Here is a 21,982-nt window from a genome sequence, read left to right as displayed (position 1 = left end):
TTATTTTAATTTATTTTGTTTTTGAAATAAATAAATAAATAAAAATAAATTTTTTATTTTACATCATCTCCCTTTCTCCATCATGGATCTAAGTGGAGATGAACAGTCCAAGAAGACTCTGGGGTCATATGCTAACCCCTCTACTGCTTCATATGGGAGTAGTATCTGCATACCCTCCATTGGAGTCAGTAGCTTTGAGTTGAATCCTCAGCTCATTATCATGGTGCAGCAAAGCTGCCAGTATTTCGGTCTTCCACAAGAAGAACCTACAGAGTTTCTGGCACAGTTTTTACAAATTGCTGACACAGTACATGATAAGGAAGTAGATCAGGATGTCTACAGATTATTGCTGTTTCCATTTGCTGTAAAAGACCAAGCCAAGAGGTGGTTAAATAACCAACCTAAGGCTAGCATAAGGACATGGAAACAGCTAACAGAAAAATTCCTGAATCAATACTTTCTTCCAAAACGGATGACACAGCTAAGGCTGGACATCCAAGGCTTTAAACAAGGAGATATTGAATCTCTTTATGATGCCTGGGAGAGATACAGAGAGATGCTACGAAAATGCCCCTCTGAAATGTTTTTAGAGTGGGTTCAGTTAGACATCTTCTATTATGGGCTTACAGAAAGAGCTCAGATCTCTTTAGATTACTCAGCTGGTGGATCTATCTACATAAGAAAGACATTTGAAGAAGCTCAAGAGCTCATTGATACAGTTGCTAGAAATCAGCATCTGTACCTAAGCAGTGACTCTTCCATGAAAGAAGAGGCTAAAATAGTAACTGCTAAACTCAGTCCTGCAGAGCAAGCTACTGAATTCAATCAGCAATTGGATTTTCTAACAAAGCAGTTAGCTGAATTCAAGGATAAACTACAAGAGACAAGGATGGCTAATATAAACATGGAAGTACAATTAAAGCAAACAAAGCAGCAGCTGTCAAAACAAATAACAGAAGAATGCCAAGCAGTTCAATTAAGAAGTGGGAAGACATTAAATACCCCACCTCAAGGCAGCAAGAAGCCAAGAAATGAGCAAACCACCCAAAATCCACCTGAGGATAGTAAGAGCCCAGGGAAAAATAATTCTAGCGCTAAAACGCCAGAAATTGGGTGGAAGGCTGGCGCTGAACGCCCAGACCATGCTCAGAACTGGCGTTCAACGCCAGAAACAAGCAAGGATCTGGCGTTGAACGCCCAAAAGAAGCACAGTTCTGGCGTTCAGACGCCAGGAACAGATGAGGAGCTGGCGTCTAATGTCACTCCAGCTTCTAACTCTGGCACTCAATTGCCAGTGAGGGATCAGACACACACAAGTGCTGATGACAACCCATCTAAAAAGGCCTCTTCAACCACTTTTGTAGGAAATAAACCTACAGCAACTAAGGTTGAGGAATATAAAGCCAAGATACCTTATCCTCAAAAACTCCACCAAGAGGAGCAGGATAAGCAATTTGCTCGCTTTGCAGATTATCTCAGGACTCTTGAAATAAAGATTCCATTTGCAGAGGCACTTGAGCAAATACCTTCTTATGCCAAGTTCATGAAAGAGATCTTGAGTCATAAGAAGGATTGGAGAGAAACTGAAAGAGTTCTCCTCACTGAAGAATGCAGTGCAGTCATTCTGAAAAGCTTTCCTGAAAAGCTTAAAGACCCTGGGAGTTTTCTGATACCATACACATTAGAAGGTAATTGCACCAAGACAGCTTTATGTGATCTTGGGGCAAGCATCAACCTAATACCTGCATCCACTATCAGAAAGCTTGGTTTAACTGAAGAAGTTAAACCAACCCGGATATGTCTCCAACTTGCTGATGGCTCCATTAAATACCCATCAGGCGTGATTGAAGACATGATTGTCAGAGTTGGGCCATTTGCCTTTCCCACTGACTTTGTAGTGTTGGAAATGGAGGAGCACAAGAGTGCTACTCTCATTCTAGGAAGACCCTTCCTAGCAACTGGACGAACTCTCATTGATGTCCAAAAGGGGGAAATAACCCTGAGAGTCAATGATGATGAGTTTAAGTTGAATGCTGTCAAAGCCATGCAGCATCCAGACACATCAAAAGACTGCATGAAAGTTGATCTTATTGACTCTTTGGTAGAAGAGATCAACATGGCTGTGAGTCTCGAATCAGAGTTGGAAGACATCTTTAAAGATGTTCAGCCTGATTTGGAGGATTCAGAGGAAATGAAAGAGCCTCTGAAATTTCCTCTGGAAGAGGAAAAACCTCCTAAACCCGAGCTCAAACCATTACCACCATCCCTGAAATATGCATTTCTGGGAGAAGGTGACACTTTTCCAGTGATCATAAGCTCTGCTTTAAATCCACAGGAAGAGGAAGCACTTATTCAAGTGCTAAGGACACACAAGACAGCTCTTGGGTGGTCCATAGGTGACCTTAAGGGCATAAGCCCAGCTAGATGCATGCACAAAATCTTGTTGGAGGATAATGCTAAACCAGTGGTTCAACCACAGAGGCGACTAAATCCAGCCATGAAGGAAGTGGTGCAGAAAGAGGTCACCAAATTACTGGAGGCTGGGATTATTTATCCTATTTCTGATAGCCCCTGGGTGAGCCCTGTTCAAGTTGTCCCCAAAAAGGGAGGCATGACAGTGGTTCATAATGAAAAGAATGAACTGGTTCCTACAAGAACAGTTACAGGGTGGCGCATGTGTATTGACTACAGAAGGCTCAATACAGCCACCAGAAAGGATCATTTTCCTTTACCATTCATAGACCAGATGCTAGAAAGATTGGCAGGTCATGATTATTACTGCTTTTTGGATGGCTACTCAGGCTATAACCAGATTGCAGTAGATCCCCAGGATCAGGAGAAAACAGCATTCACATGTCCATCTAGAGTGTTTGCTTATAGAAGGATGCCATTTGGGCTGTGTAATGTGCCTGCAACCTTCCAGAGATGCATGCTCTCTATTTTCTCTGATATGGTGAAAAAATTTCTGGAAGTCTTCATGGATGACTTCTCAGTATATGGAGACTCATTCAGCTCCTGTCTTGATCACCTGAAACTAGTTCTGAAAAGATGCCAAGAGACCAACCTGGTTTTAAACTGGGAAAAATGTCACTTTATGGTGACTAAAGAGATTGTCCTTGGGCATAAAATTTCAAACAAGGGAATAAAGGTGGATCAAGCAAAAATAGAGGTAATTGAAAAATTACCACCACCTGCCAATGTTAAGGCAATCAGAAGCTTTCTGGGGCATGCAGGATTCTATAGGAGGTTTATAAAGGATTTTTCAAAAATCACAAAACCTCTGAGCAATCTGCTAGCTGCTGACACGCCATTTATGTTTGACACAGAGTGTCTGCAGGCGTTTGAAACGCTGAAAGCCAAGCTGGTCACAGCACCAGTTATTTCTGCACCAGACTGGACATTACCATTTGAGCTAATGTGTGATGCCAGTGATCACGCCATTGGTGCAGTACTGGGGCAGAGGCATGACAAGCTTCTACATGTCATTTATTATGCTAGCCGTGTTTTGAATGATGTCCAAAAAAATTACACAACCACAGAAAAAGAATTGCTTGCAGTGGTTTATGCCATTGACAAGTTTAGATCATACTTAGTAGGATCAAAAGTGATTGTGTACACAGATCATGCTTCTCTTAAATATCTACTCACAAAGCAGGATTCAAAACCCAGACTCATAAGATGGGTGTTGCTTCTGCAAGAGTTTGATATAGAAATAAGAGACAGAAAAGGGACAGAGAACCAAGTGGCTGACCATCTGTCCCGGATAGAGCCAATAGAAGGGACGTCATTCCCCTCTCTTGAAATCTCTGAGACCTTTCCTGATGAGCATTTGTTTGCCATTCAGGAAACACCATGGTTTGCAGACATTGCAAACTACAAAGCTGCAAGGTTCATTCCCAAGGAATACAGCAGGCAACAAAAGAAAAAATTAATTACTGATGCAAAGTACTACTTGTGGGATGAACCCTATCTCTTTAAGAGATGTGCAGATGGCATAATCCGTAGGTGTGTGCCTAAAGAAGAAGCACAAAGGATCTTATGGCATTGCCATGGGTCACAATATGGAGGTCATTTCGGAGGTGAGCGAACAGCCACCAAGGTCCTCCAATGTGGCTTCTACTGGCCTACACTCTACAGAGATTCCCGAGAGTTTGTACGTAACTGTGACAGTTGCCAGAGAGCTGGTAATTTGCCTCACAGTTACGCCATGCCTCAACAAGGAATCTTGGAGATTGAGTTGTTTGATGTATGGGGTATTGATTTCATGGGGCCTTTCCCACCATCATACTCAAATACTTATATTCTGGTGGCAGTTGACTATGTATCAAAATGGGTTGAGGCCATTGCCACACCCACCAATGATACTAAAACAGTGCTGAAGTTCCTCCAGAAACATATATTCAGCAGGTTTGGTGTTCCCAGGGTACTAATCAGTGATGGGGCACTCACTTCTGCAACAAACAGCTTGACTCTGCCATGGTCCGGTATGGGATTCGCCACAAGGTGGCGACTCCATATCATCCACAGACAAATGGGCAAGCTGAAGTTTCTAACAGAGAACTAAAAAAAATCCTGGAATGGACTGTAAGTACCCGTAGAAAGGATTGGGCACGAAGCTTGGATGATGCTCTGTGGGCTTACAGAACAGCGTTCAAGACTCCTATAGGGACCTATCCATACCAACTTGTGTATGGTAAGGCATGCCACCTGCCCGTGGAACTGGAACATAAAGCCTACTGGGCAACCAGATTCCTAAACTTTGATGCCAAATTAGCTGGAGAAAAAAGATTGCTCCAGCTAAATGAGCTAGAGGAATTCAGATTCACTGCTTTTGAAAATGCCAAGCTTTATAAAGAAAAGTCAAAAAAGTGGCATGACAGAAAGCTGTCATCTAGAATCTTTGAACCAGGACAAAAGGTTCTGCTGTTTAACTCTAAGCTCAGGCTATTCCCTGGGAAACTGAAGTCCCGGTGGAGGGGACCATATGTGATTACAAGTGTATCACCATATGGTTATGTGGAGCTTCAAGATATTGATTCTGATAAGAAGTTCATTATTAATGGACAGAGAATCAAGCACTATCTTGAAGGCAATATTGAGCAAGAGTGCTCAAGGCTGAAGCTAAATTAAAAGCTCAGCAAGGTCTAGCTAAAGACAATAAAGAAGCGCTTGCTGGGAGGCAACCCAGCCATGGGGCATCACTTCCTCTAAGCATTTTGCCCTATTCTTGATTTTATTTGTTTATATAAAGTTCACTAATACTAAGGTAAAGAATCAATTGTATAAGTTCACAGGGTTACAGAAAGATTCTGCACACAAAACAGAGAAAAAGAGCTCACTGGCAAGAAAACGCCAGTAAGAGTCTGTTTTGGGCGTTCAACGCCCAAAAGAAGCATCCACTGGGGATTGAACGCCAGTAAGGATAGCCATCTGGGCGTTAAACGCCAAAAAGAAGCATCTTCTGGGCGTTGAACGCCAGAAAGAAGCTCCTTCTGGGTGTTTAACGCCAGATTTGCAGCGTCCTGGGCGTTCAGAAAAACGCCCAGTGACAAAGGAGTTCCTGGCGTTCAACGCCAGAAAGAAGCAGCAGTTGGGCGTTGAACGCCCAAGAGAGGCAGCAATTGGGCATTGAACGCCCAAAACATGCAGCGTTTGGGCATTCAAACGCCAGGATGGTGGGGAAGAGGTGAATTCGTTTTTACTTCATATTTTTCATTCTAAATTTAATTTTCATGTTTTAATTCATGATTTCTTGCATAAACATGTTAAGAACCCTGATTTCTAAAATCCCTAATTTCTTAAAACCCTATTTTAAAATATCAAATGTATCTTAATCCATAAGCACAAATCTTTTTTTTTTATCCAATTCAACTCTTTTTCAAAAATTTTCAAAACAAATCTATCTCTTTTCATTCAAAAATCTTTTTAACTAATCAACATCTTTATCAAATCTCCACACTATCTTTTTCAAAAAAATCCAAATCTATCTTTTTCAAATATCCTTCATATCTCTTCAATTTTAAATTATATCTTTTCTTATCATACTTAAATTTTTCTTAAAAATCATATCTTCTATCTTATCTTCCTCCCTATTTTCGAAAACCCACCCCCCTCTTCCTTTAAATATGGGTTTGGCCTCCCTTCCCTCCCATCCACCATTGCACCTAGCTCTCCTTCTCTCCCTCTCCTTTCTTTTCTTTTTGCTTGAGGACAAGCAAACCTCTAAGTTTGGTGTGCTTATCCGTGATTACTAAGATCATGGCTCCTAAAGGAAAACAACCCACTCCAAGAGGCAAGAAAGAAAGCGTTCCAAAACCACTTTGGAATCAAGGGAAGTTCTTAACTAAAGAACATTCAGACCATTATTACAAAATAATGGGTCTAAGATCAGTGATCACGGAAGTTAGATTCGATCTCAAAAGAAGACGAATATCCGGAGATCCAGGAGCAAATTCGAATCAGGAACTGGGAGATCCTATCTAATCCTGAAAAGAAAGTGGGAAGGAATATGGTCCAGGAGTTCTATGCTAATATGTGGCATACAGACAGGCAAAGACTATCCGGATCTGCTATCTATGACTATCGGACCTTGGTCAGAGGAAAGATTGTTCATACCCACCCTGACAAGATCAGGGATATCTTAAAGCTACCTCAGCTGAAAGATGATCCAGACTCCTTCAATAGGAGAATGATGAGAACAGACAAGGGCCTGGATAAGATTCTAGAGGATATATGCATCCCTGGAGCCAGGTGGACCACCAGCACGAAGGGTGTCCCAAATCAACTCAAAAGAGAAGATCTCAAACCAGTCGCCAGAGGATGGCTGGACTTCATTGGGCATTCTCTGCTGCCCACTAGCAACCGTTCTGGAGTCACTATTAGAAGAGCAGTGATGATCCATTGCATCATGATGGGAAAAGAAGTGTAAGTTCATCAATTGATTTCAACTGAATTCTACAAAATTGCAAACAAAAATTCCAAAGATGCCAGGTTGGCTTATCCAAGCTTGATTTCTATGCTCTGCAAGGACGCTGGAGTAAGGATGGGAATAACTGAGTATATCTCAATTGAGCGGCCAATCACCAAAGCATCAATGGAAAAATAACAATCACAGCATGACCCCATCAAGAAGAGAACACAGGAAATTCTCCCAGAAATCCCTCAATCTGAATACTGAGAGTATCTTGAAACATCTATTATCAAGATGCAAAAAGCTATGGAACAAATACAGAAAGAACAAAAGGAACAAAGTAGCATTATTTGCTATTTGCTTAAAGAACAGGAGGAGCAAGGGCGTGATTTAAGGGAATTGAAGCGCCAGAAATTATCTCTTGAAGGACCAAGCACCCCGCAGATTAGAGGAACATCCACTTCCCAGAACAAAGGTTGTTAAATTCCAATCTTAGCCTTAACTCTGTGATAACTGTTTTTATTTTAGTTTTACCTTAGGAGTCATATAGTAGTAATTAGTATCTATATTTTTTATTTTATCCCCAATTAAGCTATAATTTAATTTTATCATCATCATTAAACATGAATAAAATAGAAGAATTTCTTTAGAATAAGAGGCAATATTTTTTCGAGTTTTTAATAAGATAAATTCTAATTATTTATATGTGGTGGCAATGCTCTCTGTCTTCTGAATGAATGCATGAACAGTGCATATGTCTTTTGAATTTGATGTTTAAGACTGTTAAATATGTTGACTCTTGAAAGAATGATGAACATGAGACATGTTATTGATAATCTGAAAAATCATAAAAATGATTCTTGAAGCAAGAAAAAGCAGTGAATACAAAAGCTTGCAGAAAAAAAAATAGAGAAAGAAAAAGAAAAAGCAAGCAGAAAAAGCCAAAGCTCTTAAAACCAAAAGGCAAGAGCAAAAAGCCAATAACCCTTAAAACCAAAAGGCAAGGGTAATAAAAAGGACCCCAAGGCTTTGAGCATCAGTGGATAGGAGGGCCTAAAGGAATAAAATCCCGGCCTAAGCGGCTAAATCAAGCTGTCCCTAACCATGTGCTTGTGGCGTGAAGGTGTCAAGTGAAAACTTGAGACTGAGCGGTTAAAGTCAAGGTCCAAATCAAAAAAGAAGAGTGTGCTTAAGAACCCTGGACACCTCTAATTGGGGACTTTAGCAAAGCTGAGTCACAATCTGAAAAGGTTCACCCAATTATGTGTCTGTGGCATTTATGTATCCGGTGGTAATACTGGAAAACAAAGTGCTTAGGGCCACGGCCAAGACTCATAAAGTAGCTGTGTTCAAGAATCAACATACTAAACTAGGAGAATCAATATCACTATCTGAATTCTGAGTTCCTATAGATGCCAATCACTCTGAGCTTCAAGGGATAAAGTGAGATGCCAAAACTGTTCAGAAGCAAAAAGCTACTAGTCCCACTCATCTAATTAGAATCTGAGCTTCAATCAATAACTCTGAGATATTGCTTCTTAAAATTATTTGTACTCTATTTTATTTATCTAGTTGCTTGAGGACAAGCAACAGTTTAAGTTTGGTGTTGTGATGAGAGGATATTTTATACGCTTTTTGGGGTTAATTTCATATAGTTTTTAGTGTGTTTTAGTTAGTTTTTAGTTTATTTTTAGTAGTTTCTAGGCAAAATTCATATTTCTAGACTTTACTATGAGTTTTTATGTTTTTCTGTGATTTTAGGTATTTTCTGGCTGAAATTGAGGGAGCTGAGCAAAAATCTGATTCGGGCTGAAAAAGGACTACTGATGTTGTTGTATTCTGACCTTCCTGCACTCAAAGTGGATTTTCTGGAGCTACAGAACTCCAAATGGTGCGCTTCCAATTGCGTTGGAAAGTAGACATCCAGGGTTTTTCAGCAATATATAGTAGTTCATACTTTGCTCAAAAATAGGCAACGTAAACTGGCGTTCAACGCCAGTTCCATGTTGCTGTCTGGCGTCCAGCACCAGAAACAAGTTACAAGTTGGAGTTCAACGCCAGAAAAGGATCCAAAGCTGGCGTTGAACGCCCAAAACAGCCCTATGCATGTGATTAGCTTAAGTCTCAGCCCCAGCACACACCAAGTGGGCCCCAGAAGTGGATTTCTGCACCATCTATCATAGTTTGTTCATTTTCTATAAACCTAGGTTACTAGTTTAGTATTTAAACAACTTTTAGAGGTTTATTTCGGATCTCATGACATTTTAGATTTGAAAATTGTACCTTTTGATAGCATGAGTCTCTAAACTTCATTGTTGGGGGTGAGGAGCTCTGCTGTGTCTCGATGAATTAATGCAAGTATTTCTGTTTTCCATTCAAACATGCGTGTTCCTATCTAAGATATCCATTCGCACTTCAATATGAATGTGATGAACGTGACAATTATCATCATTCCTCCATAAATGCGTGCCTGACAACCACTTACGTTCCACCGTAGAATGAATGAATATCTCTTAGATCTCTTAATCAGAATCTTCGTGGTATAAGCTAGATTGATGGCAGCATTCAAGAGAATCTGGAAAGTCTAAACCTTGTCTGTGGTATTCCGAGTAGGATTCAGGGATTGAATGACTGTGACGAGCTTCAAACTCACGAGTGCTGGGCGTAGTGATAGACGCAAAAAGATAGTAAATCCTATTCCAGTACGATTGAGAACCTGCAGATGACTAGCCGTGTGGTGACAACGCATTTGGACCCTTTTCACTAGAAGGATGGATGGTAGCCATTGACAACGGTGATCCACCAACACACAGCTTGCCATAAGAGGACGTGCGTGCGTGAATCAGAAAACAGAGGAAAGTAGAATTTCAGAAGACAAAGCATCTCCAAAACTCCAACATATTCTCCATCATTGCATACAAGTATAATTTGTGTTCTGCCCTTTTATTCCTTGCAATCAAATTTGATAAGTGAATTATTTTATTATTTTTCTGACTAAGAGTTACAAGATAACCATAGATTGCTTCAAGCCAACAATTTCCATGGGATCGACCCTTACTCACGTAAGGTATTACTTGGACGACCCAGTGCACTTGCTGGTTAGTGGTACGAGTTGTAAAAAGTGTGATTTACAATTCGTACACCAGTCACTAGGCTACTTGATGCGGGTATCATATACCCAATTTCTGACAGTGAATGGGTAAGCCCGGTCCAGGTTGTTCCCAAGAAATCGGGCATCACTGCGGTTAAAAATGATGATGGTGAAGTGGTCACCAAGAGAGTACAAAATGCGTGGCGAGTGTGCATCGATTATAGGAGGTTGAACGCCTCTACAAGAAAGGACCACTACCCTTTGCCCTTTATCGACCAGATGCTGGACCGTTTGGCTGGTAAATCCCATTATTTCTTTCTTGATGGATTCACTGGTTACTTCCAGATTCACATCGCTCCTAAAAATCAGGAAAAGACAACATTTACTTGCCCTTTTGGCACCTTTGCCTACAAAAGGATGCCATTTGGACTATGTAATGCACCTGCTACTTTTCAGCGGTGTATGACCAGTGTCTTTTCTGATCTAATGGAGAATTGTCTGGAAGTCTTTATGGATGACTTCAGTGTTTATGGAACTTCATCTGATTGTTGCTTAGAGAACTTGGCCAAGGTCTTAGCTAGATGTGTTGACACTAACCTTGTCTTGAATTTTGAAAAATGTCACTTTATGGTAAGACAAGGCATAGTGTTGGGACATGTAGTTTCTCATGAAGGCATTTCAGTAGACCTGGCCAAGGTCGATGTTATCACCACTTTACCTCACCCCTCATCTGTGAGGGAGGTCCGCTTGTTTTTGGGACATGCAAGATTCTATAGGCGCTTTATCAAAGATTTCAGTAAAATTGCTTTGCCATTGTCGCGCCTACTCCAAAAAGATGTGGATTTTGAGTTTGATAGTGCATGTGTGAATGCATTTGAAGAGTTAAGGAGAGTTCTTACCACAGCACCGATTGTGCGAGGCCCCAATTAGACGTTGCCATTCGAGATAATGTGCGGTGTCAAACCATGCTGTAGGTGCCGTGCTTGCACAGCACGATGGTAAACTCTCTTATGTTATTGCTTACTCTTCTAAGACACTAGATGCAGCACAATCCAACTATACCACTACGAAAAAAGAACTCTTAGCTATTGTTCATGCTTTAGATAAATTCAGATCTTATTTGCTAGGGTCCAAGATAGTGGTATACACGGATCATGCAGCTTTAAAGTACTTATTGACAAAGAATGAGTCAAAACCTAGACTCATACGTTGGATCTTGCTTTTGCAAGAATTCGACATTGAGATTAGGGACCGGAGTGGGTCTCAAAACTTAGTTGCGGATCATTTAAGTCGACTTGAGAATTTAAAATTTGACCCATTTCCAATCAATGACTCATTTCCATTGGATAGTTTGCATGCTATGTCGGATAGCTTTCCTTGGTTTGCCCCAATGGCGAACTACCTGGTTGTGAAAATCTTCCCTCCCAACTTTTCTAAAAACCAAAGGGACAAGTTGAGGAGTGACTCTAAATACTATATTTGGGATGACCCTCACTTGTGGAAGAGAGGCGTAGACCAAGTAATTCGAAGATGTGTGCCAAAATCTGAAATTCAACCTATTCTTGAAGCTTGCCATTCGTCCGAATGTGGTGGCCACTTTGGCCCACAAAGGACAGCTAAAAAGGTGTTGGATTATGGATTCTGGTGGCCAACCTTATTCAAGGATGCTAACCGGTTCTATGTGTCTTGCCATCAATGTCAGAAGTCGGGAAACACGTCCCAAATGGATGAGATGCCTCAGCAACCTATGTTGTTCTGTGAGATATTTGATGTATGGGGCATTAACTTTATGGGACCGTTTCCCAACTCAAGTGGGTATCTATATATTTTGTTAGAGGTTGACTACGTGTCAAAGTGGGTAGAAGCAATACCTACCCGCCTTGACGACGCCAATACCATTGTTTCTTTTATTAGAAATCACATTGTATGCCGTTATGGGTCGCCACGAGCAATCGTGAGTGACCAAGGATCCCACTTTTGTAACAGGAAAGTAGAGGCACTACTCAAGCACTATGGGGTATTGCATAAGGTTGCCACTGTTTATCATCCACAAACCAATGGACAAGCGGAAGTGTCCAACCGGGAGATCAAGAGAATCTTGGAGAAAGTGGTCAATCCACAAAGGAAGGATTGGAGCTTCCGGTTAGGAGATGCACTATGAGCGTATAAGACGGCCTACAAGACTTGGTTAGGGATGAGTCCCTTCCGAATCGTCTATGGTAAGGCATGCCACCTTCCAATGGAAATTGAGCATAGAGTCTATTGGGCGGTAAAGCAGTGCAACATAGATCCAAACAAGGCGGGTGTAGCCAGAAAACTACAGCTAGAGGAGCTCTAGTGTTTGAAGAACGAAGCGTATGAGAATGCCCGGATTTATAAGGAAAAGACTAAGGCATTTCATGATCATCACATCCGGAAGAAGGATTTTCAAGAAGGTGATGAGGTTCTTCTCTACAACTCGTGGCTTAGATTCATGCCTGGTAAGCTCCGTTCTAGATGGGAATGACCCTTCAAGGTGAAGGAGATAAAGCCCTATGGAGTGGTGGAGTTGTTTGATCCTAAAAGTGAAGCAACTTTCAAGGTGAATGGACATAGAGTGAACAAGTATCATGGCTACAAGCTCCCAAAAGAGATAGAGGTGTTCCTGCTAACGGATTCACCTAGAGGAGCAGAAGCTTAAGCGACTGAGCGTCCAACTTAAGGACGTTAAAGAAAAGTGCTTGGCGGGAGGCACCCCACCGTGGTAAGATCTTCCCTGTGTATACATTCTTGTTTTTAGCTTTAGATTCTTGTGAATTTTGTGACTTGGTGTTGTTGATTGCATAGGATTGTTAGTTTTATTGTTCTTGTTGGATAGATAGGATGTTCATATAGTTTTCATCATTTTGGTATGGATGAATTGTTGAAGTTAGAGAAAATGCTTTGTCTTGAATGGTGCATGAATTTATAAGTGTTTCCTTGACTACTAGCTTGAACACCTGCCAAAAATGTGTTAGAATAGCTTTTTCCTATGTTGTATAAAAAAAAAGAGGCAAGGAAAAAAGTCATCCGCGCGCGAGCACACCGTGCGCGCGCACGCTGGAGTTGTATTTCTTACTCTTGAGCCTAAAACCCGAGTCTCATGCCCACTTTGTGCCAATTTCGTGCTAGGCACCCACGCGCCAGCGTACGTGCCGCCTGCGCGCCCCTTGCAATTTGACCATCGACGAGCAAGCGCACTGTGCGCGCGCGCACCAGTGGCGCTATAAGAACTCCCTGGTACAAAAACCAGAGAGTTGTGCTATACTTATGCCTAATCTATGCCCACACTAACGCGTCCGCGCACTGTGCGCGTCGGCGCGCCTGTGCTGCATGCTAACTCTGGTACAATTTACTCGAGACTTAGGCCAACTTTGTGCCTGTCTTGTGCCAGGGGCACAACTGTATTCACGCGTACGCGCCAATGACACGCACGCATCCCTCGACTAACCCTCACCGACGCGCCAGCGCACCGTGCGTGCACACGCCGGTCACGCAAACCAGTTTTAAAGCTGGCGCGCCCTGCTTCTATCCCTCTCCCATCTTCTTTCTTATTTCTTTCTTCTTCCTTCTCCATCCCTTCTCTTCTCTTCTCTCTTCTTCCTTACTTCACCACCGTCTCCGGCCACTTACTGGCGACTACTACCATTTCCGGTGGCCCTACATCTCTCTCTTCTCTTTCTCATCTTCACAAAAGAAAACTCCACCTTGTTCTTTTACACTTCTCAAGGTTTTACTTCTTCCATATCACATCTATTACTTTCTTTGCATAATCTCTTCTTCTAGTTAGATTTTTCTTGTTTATTTACTTATTTTCTCTTTTAGTTGTACACTTTTACTACTTACTTTCTGTTTGTTTACTTTTTCCTTCTTCATGTTTTTCCATGGTTGTTGAATTTAAATTTAATTTTCTTTGGTGGTTCTTCTCGATTGTTTTCATTGTCTTTATCATGTAAGTGATGTTATGTGATGATTGATATTTCATTTTGGGCTTCAAATTGGTTGAGTATCTCGTAATTGCTCATTGCTTGATAACTGCACACCAAGTGTTCGAGGAAATGCACGAATGCCATCTTGGTTTATTTTAATCATATATCTTCAATTTGGTGCTTCCTCCTCACTCACTTGTTGTCTTCTATACGCATTGAGTCCACTTTGCTTGCTAGTTAGATACTCATTGAACATGACTTGCTCTTTGTTATGGATGTTTGAGATTATTCTTCTCATGCCATATTGCATGCTTTACTTTCTCTTGCATCCCATGCCAAGTGTTGTGACCCATGTTTCTATGATTACTTTGTTGCAATATTTCCCTTCCTTTTTCAGGATGGCCACCAAGAAAGGCAAGGACAAAGCTTCAAGGAAACCGGCCGTAAAAAGGGCAACCCAAAGGTCAAACTCTAAGGCGCACTCTTCATTAGGAGCCAAACCCCTATCTAAGAAGGCGAAGGCACCCGCTCCTATTGATGAGAACGAGAAGAGCAACTGGCAAAGGATTCTTCAAAGTTCCCCAACCGCTTCTGTGAACTTGTGTTCCCCGCCATGATTGAGAGGAACTATCATGCTGAGCATCTACTCGCTCTACTGGACAAGGTTGCTCCTTGTATTCTACCCCGCATTGAACGGAGAGGATGGGAGTTTCTTTTGAGAAAACCACAAGAGTTCAACCTCTCATGGGTGGAAGAATTCTACACTAACTACCATCTTCCCTCTCTTCAATCGGTATACGTGCGCCGGAAGCAAGTATCAGTTTTAGAAGAGGCTTCTTTAGCAAGTGCTTAATGTCTTACCGGTACCAAGTGACATGGATGGTTACCAAGAGGTCTTAAGTCAGCAAGAAAAGTTTGGATTTGATTAGGACTCGATCCTCCGAGTCATTGCTAAACCAGAGACATTTTGGACCCATGGTCGATTCAGGATGAGGCCCAAGTGCATTGACACACGTTTCCTCACTGTAGAAGCGAGAGCTTGGGCCCAGATCTTATCCCACTATGTGCTACCTAGCACTCATAAGTCGTCCTTCATGGCGGATCTCGCTTTGCTTGTTTGGTGTATTCTCATAGAAAGACCGGTGAACATTCCACCTCTTGTAGAGCAAGCGATGTTACAAGTCCACGCCTGGGGAAATTTTCCATTTCCAGCATTGGTATCCGATTTAGTTGCTACTGCCGGTGTTCCTTGGGAAGACATGGATACGAAAGCAATAATTCCGGCTAAGGGCGATGTGGTCCCGAGCAGAAAATACTTACATCTTCCTATGAACAACCCAAGCCTTGACATAGCCCTTCACTCAACTATTCCTTCCACCTCATCGCCACCACCACGACAAAGATCCACACATCAAAGGATAGAAGATCTACACCGGAAGATTGATAGATATGAGCGGCGCAACCAATGCCGGTACACTTACATCAAGAAGCTTCTGCATTGTGTTAACCCTAGCATGAAGGATCCCGAAATATCCACGTCCACCTCAAACCCAAGTGACGGAAGCTCTGATGGAGGGGATAGTGAAGGCTCCAGTCCCAACCGTCCTTTGCGTATTGCTGGTAGCACGGAGGACCGTGCTAAATTCTAAGTGTGGAGAGGTCATTCGACCGATCTCCATGGGTAACAATCTCTTCCTTTCAACACCCATGGATTTATCTTTTGCTTAACAGTTAGTACATTGCATGTGTAGTTAGTTTTGCTTGTGAATACCCCTTGCATGATAGCTAGTTCCTATAGAGTTACTTGGTCAAAATAATGACTTCTTCCCCAAGAAAATGTGTTTTGGGGTACCCTACCAATTTTGGAAAAAAAAATTTTGCGGAAAACTTGCTTCAAGAATGTAAACCTAGTGATTGAGCTAAGAACACGAGCATGTGAGTTTTGAGCCTATTGTGTGGTTATATCTTCTAACCATTAATTCCCATTCTTGTTTGCATTGTTTTCTCTCTATGATTGTAATCCTTGCTTTGTCTGATTCTATATGTCCATTACTTTGTGTATGAATGCATTTACATGATTGGGGCCATCATTTCAATAGTCACTTTTCCCAAACAGCCTTAACCCTTTTATCTACCATTGCTAACCAGTTTTGAGCCTATGATAAACCCTCTTTGTTCTTAAAAAGAGCACATCAATAACCCTAAGCGAAAAATAATGAATGTCCCTAGATTTGGATCCTTGATTAGCTTAGGTAAGTTAGGGTGTGTGTCATTCAAATGGAGGGTGTACTTGGGAATTTAGGTAGATGTAAAGAGTTGTATTGTAGTTGTAATTGAAAATTCTAGGATTTGGGAACATACTCATGTATTGAATGATTGAGCCATATGCATTGGAACTTTCATGAAACTCCAAGAAAAAGGGGACCAAAAAAAAAGAGAAAGCAATGAAATGGGACAAAAATGCCCCAAGACAAGGTAATAATAACAATGCATGTGGGATGTGAATTGAAGAGAATGCATGAGTATGCGAAAAGTGAAATGTATGGGTAGCTAGATATTGTATTATAGTTGTATAGGTTGTTCTATGTGTCTAGTGGGATCTTAGGTTAATCAAGGACTCAAATTTTAAGCTCACTTGACCATATACATCCTTACCTTCACCCTAGCCCCATTACAACCCATGAATAAGACCTCATGATACTTGTAAGCATGCATTAAGTAATTTTTTATTGTTAGATGAAAGACAAATCTTGGAAAGTATGATTAGGAGAGGATTGAGTGACGAACCCTATACACTCGAGCGAATAGAGCGGATACACTTCTGGTGAGGGTTCGATGCTCAACTCCTTGTTCCCGACTTTCACAAGCGTTCATCTAGCAAGTTATATGCACTCCATGTTGATGTTCAAATTAGTAGGATTCATGAACTACATAGCATTTTTACCCCGTATGCTCATATGTGTTCTTGGAGGATAGATTTACCCTTGACCAAGTAGATAGATGATTTTACTTTAGTTGCATGCATTCATTTAGGTAGTTTGCATTTCATAAACCCTTTCTCACCATGATCTTTGGTCTTTTTATTTTAAGCATGAGGACATGCTTGGTTTAAGTGTGGGAAGATTTGATAAACCCCAATTTTGTGGTTTATATTGTGTAGAATTTAGAGGGTTTTGTCAATATTTCTCACACTTATTCACTAGAATTGCATGGTTTTGTGTTCTCTTCCTAATTTTGCTTCATGATGAAAAACATGCTTATTTTGCCTTAGAATTGCTATATTTGGATCCTCTTTTATTGCCATTCGATGCCGTGATGTATTTGTTGAGTGATTTCAGAAATTTTAGGACAAGAATGGCCTAGAAGGGAGAAATAAAGCATGCACAAGAGGAAGGAACATGAAGATTTGAATTTTGGGAACTTCAGAATGGGCGCGCATGCGCATTTCACGCGCACGCGTGCATGAGGATAGCTGGATGCGGTGCGCAAGGCTAGATGCATCCGCGCAGATCAGAGAAATCCCATCAACGCGCACGCGCACATGGCGCGCACGCGTGGATCACAAAAGCAATCGGAGCACATGCACGCATGGCGCGCACGCGTGGAAGGCTGCACGTGACCTCATTAAAGGAAATCGTGCCAGGCGATTTCTGAGGCTCATCAAGCCCAAATTCAAGCTGTTTCTGCATGGAAAATACCCAAGGATGCTAAGGGGAAAGGGAGGAATCAATCATTTTTACACATAGACATAATTTTTAGCTAGTTTTGGTTCTTTGTTCTTCTAGAGAGAGAAATCCTTGTTCCTCTCTAGATCTAGCTTTAATTTGATCTTCCCTTGTTGAATTTTGAATTGGATCTTGTTAATTACTAGTTTTAATTGTTCAATTTGAATTCTCTAGTATAATTTTGTTTAGATCTTGTGTTAGTTTTATGTTTTCTTGTTGTTTGTCATTTTATACCCATTTCATGAATCTTGTAGATCTTGATTTGTTATTGCTGCATTGATGATTTCCATGATGAATTGTGTTGTTTGAATGATTGTATGTTGATAATTGTTAGTGGGTACTTGTTAGTTCCAATTTGATTGCAATTTAAATAGGTCTTTTATTAATGCTTACCATGTGTTTGATGAAATGTTTCCTTTGATTATGGAGTAGTCATTTTTACTCTTGGCCAAGGCTAAGGGAATTGGGTAAGCTTGAGTCATTGGGTCTAATGGATTTGATGATTTGGGAACCCTTAGTGGTTAATTTGATAGCCATTGACACTAGCCTACTATCAAGCTAATTGGTAGTTAGGTTGGACCTTATGGGTTGATGTTGGCTAAACCATTTAACATACTTCAAGTATAGAAGTAAACGTAATGAGTTTGGTTAATGAGTTTGGTTCCTCATAATTGTCAAGATATGGTTATTAGACAAGGATAGTGACCCTAATTCCCATGCTTAGCCAAGAGTTGCTTTTATCATTCATATTTGAAATCCCAAAAATCTCAATTGCCTTATCTTAGTTATAGTTACTTGTTTAGTTTGGATTAGAATTACATTGGTTGTTATTTTATTAGTTTGGAATTATTTGCATCTTGCTTTAGTCAATTGAATTAGTTTCTTGCATTCCAAGATTACTTGCTTGTTAAGATTCCTAGTTTAATTTCTTGCTCATGACTGGCAACCCCGGATTTCTAACCAATGTTGAAGCACATATTTGCCCATTCCTTGTGAGACGACCCGAGGTTTGAATACTTCGGTTACTTTTATTGGGGTTGAACTTGTGACAACCAATTTCCCTTCTAAATTTGATACTCGAGGATTGTTGTTGGGAAGAGCTATACTTGCAATGAGATTTTATTGAGAAATTCTATACCAACATAGTCTTCGGGGCGCATCAGGCGTCTAAGGCACCAATGTTGAAGCACAACTTTTATGGCTTTGGAGGTGGTGAAGGAAGGCGCTTGAAGCGCCATTTTGGGTGCTTAAGGCGCCATACTTGATGTCCAAAGATTGGTGCCCTAGAGGTGGTTTGCAAGGGTGCTTGAATTGTCATTTTGAGCGCCTAAGGTGCCACTATTGGTGCCTCCACTTGGTGCCCTGGAGAGTGATATGATCTTGGTGTTTTAGGCTCCAAATTGGGTGCGTAAGGCGCCACTATTGTTGCCAAAAATTGCTTCCTTGGATTTACGTTGCATGTTTTCTTTGGTTTATGTTGCATGCTTCTTTAACTTCTATTCTCTTGTAACAAGAAATCAATGAACAAAATTGAATCAAAACATGGCTCATATCATTATGAATAACTATCAAATACACAACTTCACAATGTATGCTCATATATTCATGAATGAACCCAAATTCTACTCATTGTTCAATGATTCCTTTCATGTACAAATGAATGATAACTAACCCTAAAACCACTTGATTATTGAATGAAATTCATGAAACAAAGTCTTAAATTAACTAATTAACTATCTAATATGCAAATGCATCAGAAGGGAACAATAAGAAGCAAGCAAGTATCATGACGCTATCTTAGTAACTTTGGCCGATGCTGTATCCCGGTTGCCCATGGGATCATCCAACAACAATTCAAACTCCTCTCAATTTTCAAGCTCAAGTGGGATCCCATCTCAACCACTTCCAAACCCAAGGGTGGCTTAAATGCCATCACCTTGAGGTCCAGTACCACATTAGAGGATGTGGTTTCCAAGGACTCAATTGCTATGGAGGATGTTCATAAAAAAAAGTAGTTGAGGTAGAAGATATGAATGAAGATAAGGCGGAAGAGGTTGTTTGGGAGGAGGAAGAACAAGCAATGACTAAGGAACCAAGAGAAAGAATGTCATGGAAGAACGCATCCCTGTTCTTTTACCAACTATGGCCAAAAAGGCTAAGAAGCATGTGGGGTTGGACCTCAACATGGTGGAAATCTTCAAAAAAGTTGAGGTAACAATCCCTCTCTTTGATGCCATCCGACAAGTTCAAAATTAGGCAAAATTTTTAAAGGATTTGTGTATTCACAAAGATAGGATTAATGACCTTGAGATTATTTCGTTGGGTAGTTCTATTTTCTCTTCAATAGGAATTATTCCTGCAAAATGTGGTGATTTTAGACCTTGCTTAGTATCTTGTGCGATTGGTGGTATGCAATTTGTGGACTGTATGTGTGACTTAGGGGCTTGCAAAAGTATCATGCCGCTCTCAGTCTACGATAGGTTGAATCTTTCTACGTTGAAGAGGTCAGCTGCTGGTTTGTGTTAGCCGACAAGAGCATAATTTCTGTTGTGAGTATTGCTAAGGATGTTTTGGTAAGCATCAAAGGTTTGATCTTTCCAGTAGACTTCTATATCCTTGAAATACTGCTGAATGATTCAGGGAGGTCATCTTCCATCTTGTTAGGGAGGTCATTCTTAAAGACCTCAAGATTCAAACTCGGTGCATTTTCTGGTACCTACTCCTTCGAAATTGATGGAAGGTAGGGGTAGAAACAGGCCAGGCTAGGTCAGACTTTACTCTTAATAATAAAAAAATTATTTATATATTTAATTATGTGTTAACAGGCCCAAGCAGGCTTGATAGGCCAATAAGGTTAGTTAGTGAGCTTGGGCTTGGCCTATTAACATATTAAAGCTTTTACAAGAGTATGAGCCAGTGCCTATTTTATAACAGGCCAGACCAGGTCAGGCTAAATACAGGCCAGGCTATAGGCCTCTGGTAGAGGGCGCTTGGCCTTTCTCCACTCCTAATGGAAAGGTAGTGAAGTTCAATCTAGAAGAAGCAATGAGACACCTGCCGGAAAAGCCTTCTATTCTCCGGTGTGATATCATTGATGAGGTTGTAGCTGAGGTTCAATATGAAACTTTTGAAGAGGCGACCTTGGACAAAGGCTTAAATGTGGGAAAATGTGATGAATATGATGAAGATGCCCTACCACCTCCATTGTATCAAAAGGACAAATTACCACGTCAAGATTTAAGTGAGGAGTTAAAACCTCTTGCTCCTCACTTGAAATATGCATTCTTAGAAGAAGACAACAAACTCCCAGTGATTATTGCAAAGGAGCTTTCTTTCTAAGAGGAAGAAAAGTTGCTTGAGGTGTTACGGAAGTACAAAAAGCGATAGGGTGGAGCCTGAATGACATTGTGGGAATAAGTCCACAGACATGCCTACATCGCATTTTCTTGAAAGATGGCACTAAGCCAGTCTGACATCCTCAGTAGTGTTTGAACCCAACAATCCTTGGCATGATAAAAAAGGAGGTTACTAGACTCTTGAAAGCGGATGTTATCTATCCTATTTTTGATAGTGAATGGATAAGTCCGGTTCAGGTAATTCCTGAAAAATCTGGGGTGACCATGGTAAAGGTGAATAGTGGAGAACTAGTAGCATCTAGAGTCTAGAATGCATGGAGGGTTTGTATTGATTACCAGAGATTCAATCTAGCCATAAGAAAGGATCATTATCCTTTACCCTTTATTGGTCAGATGTTGGATCGTTTGTCAGGTAAATCTCATTACTATTTCTTTGATGGTTGTACTTGATATTTTCATACTCATATTGCTCCTGAAGATTAGGAGAAACCCACACTCACATGTCACTTTGGAATTTATGCTTACCGTTTGGCTTGTACAATGCACCGGTAACTTTTTAAAGGTGCATGACGAGTGTTTCTCTGATCTTATGGAGCATTGTATGGAGGTCTTTATAGATGATTTTAGTATTTATGGCAATTTCTTTGATGTGTGCTTAAAGAACTTAGCTAGGGTGCTAGAGAGATGTGTCAATACTAACCTTTGTTGAATTTTGAAAAGTGTCATTTCAAGGTGAAACAAGACATAGTATTGGGGCATATTGTCTCTAGTGATGGAATTTCCATTGAACCGGATAAGATTGAGGTTATTTCTTGCTTACCTTACCCCTCCTTGCTAAGGGAGATCCATTCTTTATTTGGCCATGCAGGATTCTACAGGAGGTTCATCAAGGACTTTAGCAAAATTGCTTTACCACTTTCTAGATTACTTCAAAAGGATGTGGATTTTAACTT

The sequence above is a fragment of the Arachis hypogaea genome, chromosome 13 (assembly GCF_003086295.3).
Source record: "Arachis hypogaea cultivar Tifrunner chromosome 13, arahy.Tifrunner.gnm2.J5K5, whole genome shotgun sequence".
NCBI lineage: Eukaryota > Viridiplantae > Streptophyta > Magnoliopsida > Fabales > Fabaceae > Arachis > Arachis hypogaea.
This window is presented reverse-complemented; position numbering follows the sequence as displayed.